The 3,824-nt window shown below is 39.2% G+C and overlaps 1 non-coding gene across 1 annotated transcript; it reads right to left on the bottom strand.

Moving 5' to 3' along the window:
• Positions 1–1,210: 1,210 nt before the first annotated feature.
• On the bottom strand, positions 1,211–1,284 carry Trnan-guu (transfer RNA asparagine (anticodon GUU)). Its single transcript has one exon. It is a non-coding gene; the product is annotated as a tRNA-Asn (tRNA).
• Between the last annotated feature and the right edge of the window lie 2,540 nt (positions 1,285–3,824).

Here is a 3,824-nt window from a genome sequence, read left to right as displayed (position 1 = left end):
ATAATTCTTAAAATTCCTTATCCAAAAAACAACTTTTGTCATAGTTACTTGTCGATTATTTCTTGAATATGTCCTTATTGGTAGTTTTTTTTTTGAAACTGAACAATTTATTTTCATTTTGTTTTCCTGAATTTCCAATAAATCATTTTCGAAATGTGGCGTCAATTTTTGCTTAAGATAATTTCATTTTTTTTTGTCGGTATCGGTTTTTCCAATATGCGTTTGGAAACTTTCGTTAATTCCACCCATCAACCGTAAAGAGCTGTGTGTGGTCACTGGTCAGTCACATTGAGGCGTTCAGGATCTTCCATGAAATCAGCTCGCGGAACTTCAATCTCAAGTAGGTAAGTCAGCTCGAATGAGACAGTGTCTGACGGTGTGTAGAGGACACAAAAAAAAGCCTCCAGGCTCGCGCACTAACGACCCACCATCAGCACCCTAAATGGGCCAATTAATTTATATTGTACACCGATTTTGCAGGTCAAAGTGATATTCTTGCATGGATATGGCACACAGCCTTTAGCTATCAGATGCTGAAAAATGGGAACGTTGAAAAAAGGCCAAACCTTCCACCATCGACCCAGGATTCGATCGAGTATCAATAAAATCAATTACCCACGATAGCTTTTTTTCTGCTAGTTTGCGATTTTGCCAGAGTGCCATGCCTTCAAATTATTCGCCTACAGACGCTTTGTCGACGTCGTCGTCGGAAGAGGAACGAGCAATCCTTGAACCATAACAACCGCCAACGCCGCCGCACAAAACGAATGTCGCCCGAACGGACACCCGGGGATCGATTCACGGATCGGGGATAATTCGTGTGCGATTCCAAATCGAGTTCTCCCTCGTCTCGTCGTTCGAGAAGGAATAAAGTCGGGGTTTGGATCGGGTGTACTGGCAAGTGGCCGTTGCGGCCAGAGGCAATCAGCCGAGCACAACCAATTCAATTAAGGTGAGCAAATCATGCCCGATAAGAGTCGGAGGACTGCAGCCAGCTGCCATCAATATTTAAGCCAGTGAATATTTGGTCTTCTTTTTCGCAACAAACTTTTATAGTACGGCATACTTCCGCTTAAATCTCCCACTCTCGCTTGAAAATGAATGTAATTCCACACCGGAACATGACATAATTTTCGGAATTGTCAAAATATGCGTTCGTCCATGGAATGTGTAAATTACTTGGGAAAAAATAATCAAAAACAAACAATTTCGCCCCCGGGTGGACTCGAACCACCAACCTTTCGGTTAACAGCCGAACGCGCTAACCGATTGCGCCACGAAGGCGGTGATGGATAAATTGAATCCAATTTTAACTTTTGCCCTGTAAACTAAACTAACTATTTTCGTTTTTTTTTCTAAGTTCTCGACTTAAGAAAATTCAAATCTTGATTATCTAAAAATGTATAATTAACGTCCACGTCAGTCAGTTTTCTATGGTATTAATGTAGGAATACATTAATTAAATGGACAAGTTCCTCGAACGGGTCGGTCCCTATGATAGATGCTCTCAACAAATCTTTTCCCAAGTCCTCCCCCTCAGGTCGTTTCGACATCGGAATGGTCAAAATTTTCCGAACTAGACTTGCTCTACAACGTGCAAACCCATTGCGTTTCTCATAAATAAAAAATGATAAATTGTTACCAGCTCGGGTCCAGACATTCCAGGGCTGCGTTTGCTCACAACCTGATCGTCAAACATGCAATTAACCTATTGCTAACATTATGTGCAACAAGTGGTTCCCTTGGTGGGTTTCCAGCTTCGTGTGCCGTGCGAATCTTTCGAACAAGTCTCCCCCGAACGACGACACGGTCTTTCTCTTATCAAGATTGCATTATCTATCGCGTTGCGTTGCGTTGCGTTGTATTTGGAAAGGGACCCAAGCTGGAGCCGGAATGAATGAATACGCTGGACAAGTTGTTTCCTTCGCTCTGCTGGCCCGACCTCAAGGCCTGAAAGCCGAGAGACCTCCCCGAGAGGACCTCAAACAACCGGATTTTCCGTTGAGAGAGTGTTGAGATCGGAACATTGTGTGACTTTCAGCAATCGCGCGCGCGAGCCTTCGTTCGCATGAATGAGTCGAAAATGCCAATCGGGACATGGGTTGCGTGCACTTTGTGGACCATGGGATATCATTTTTCAAATGCACGGATCGATTTAATTGTTGCGACCGGGGAGTTGAGCTGAGCTAAGTCGAACCGGGCCCAGGGAAGGATCAAACCACAAACCGGTAACTGGCTGTGACAAATAATGATAACTTATCGCTGATCATCGATCTGATATGGAACCGTGGCGATCGTGTAGCTATAAATCGATCTGTGAGCACGAAAGCAAACATCTGGAGCTGTAATCATGTACGCGATAATGGTAGAATTTGACTCACCTGTTGGTCAATTGATCAAAGGAGTTCCTCCAATCGATAAAAGTATATAAAAAATTGTTGAACAAACATTGTTTGGAGAATTATCACTTTAAGTAACCTTATATAACGATACCTTGTCAAATTTTAATACATCGAATTTACTTGAATGTCGTAAGTTGTAGGATGAGATTCGAATAGTTATTTGAAGCATTTAAACGCGGCTGAATGAATCGTACTTAATTGATTTTTGATAATTTTTCTGTTTGACCAAAGCTCAACCTATAAACGAACTAAAGAGAAGATGTGGAAAGATCGTCTACAGCCTTTCTCACTGAATATAGTTGGAAATATCGGGTGAGCAAACCCCTCCAAAGCCAAATAGCAAATATAATTTAAACCAATATTCACTACACTCGTTTTCTTCCTATAATAAGAAGGCGACACCATCAGCATCTTTTAGCTGACAAAATGGAAGCACTTATTCGGGAAATTCTTCTAACTTGTGAATAGCGTGTATTCCGGACTCGACTTCATCAGGGATGCCAGTTATAATAAATGAAATTGTTTATATCTATTCTTGCACCATAAAAATTTTAAAATCAACGAACAAACAAAAAGGGGTTTGAGAAAATATATCCATGCCATACTTGGAAATATTTCTGAACAAAATATGGAGCGGAGTAATTACTTCCAATTAACTTCCTTATTTGATCATTTCAAAAGGTTGATTTGTATCGAAATAGAGTGTTTTTTATTATAAGAAAAAGATTTTAGATTCAATCGGCTTAGAATAGAAAAAAAAACTGTTCACGGATAAAAAAGTCTACTAGTTGTTATAAAAATTCGTTGTTACAAAAACTAGTTGTTATAATTATTCTCTTTCAAGCCAATGATTTTCAATTCAACGTATCGTTTTACTTGATCAACATCGATATTTACGAATAAATCAGCGTTGCTGTAAAGTTGTTTTGGCTATCGAGGATTTCTCATCTGCTCATCGCTAATATGGCTAACATATGGCGGATTTGGCTATTTTATTCAGGTTATTAAAGATTCTTAAATTTAGTTTAAGAATGTCAAATAGCCATTCGATTCAATCAAACATATATTGTGCCTCGTTTGGGAACTGCCAACACATACTTCCGATCCAGAGGTGGAAACTAGAAAAAAAAAATAAAAGCGCTCAAATGTCAAATTAATCTGATTCAATCTCCGTTCAGTAAACAGGTATCAAATTTTGTTTCATTAGAATGAACATTATTAAAACTTTTTTTAAATCTTAGATAGAGTTTTGCATTGGTTTCATTAAACTGAGCCTGCCTTATCTATAAAGCAATAGTTTTGTTGATTTTGTTTGGGTCCGGCACGAGTTTTTTATCATAAAAGATTACAACTCTTTTAAAAAATTGCCCAGTTTTCTGCCGAAAAGTAAACAAATACTGCAGTTAATTTCTATTCGTATGA

The sequence above is a fragment of the Uranotaenia lowii genome, chromosome 2 (assembly GCF_029784155.1).
Source record: "Uranotaenia lowii strain MFRU-FL chromosome 2, ASM2978415v1, whole genome shotgun sequence".
In the NCBI taxonomy this organism is placed as follows: Eukaryota; Metazoa; Arthropoda; class Insecta; order Diptera; family Culicidae; genus Uranotaenia; species Uranotaenia lowii.
The sequence above is the reverse complement of the archived record's forward strand: the minus strand, read 5'-3'. Positions and strand labels throughout refer to the sequence as shown.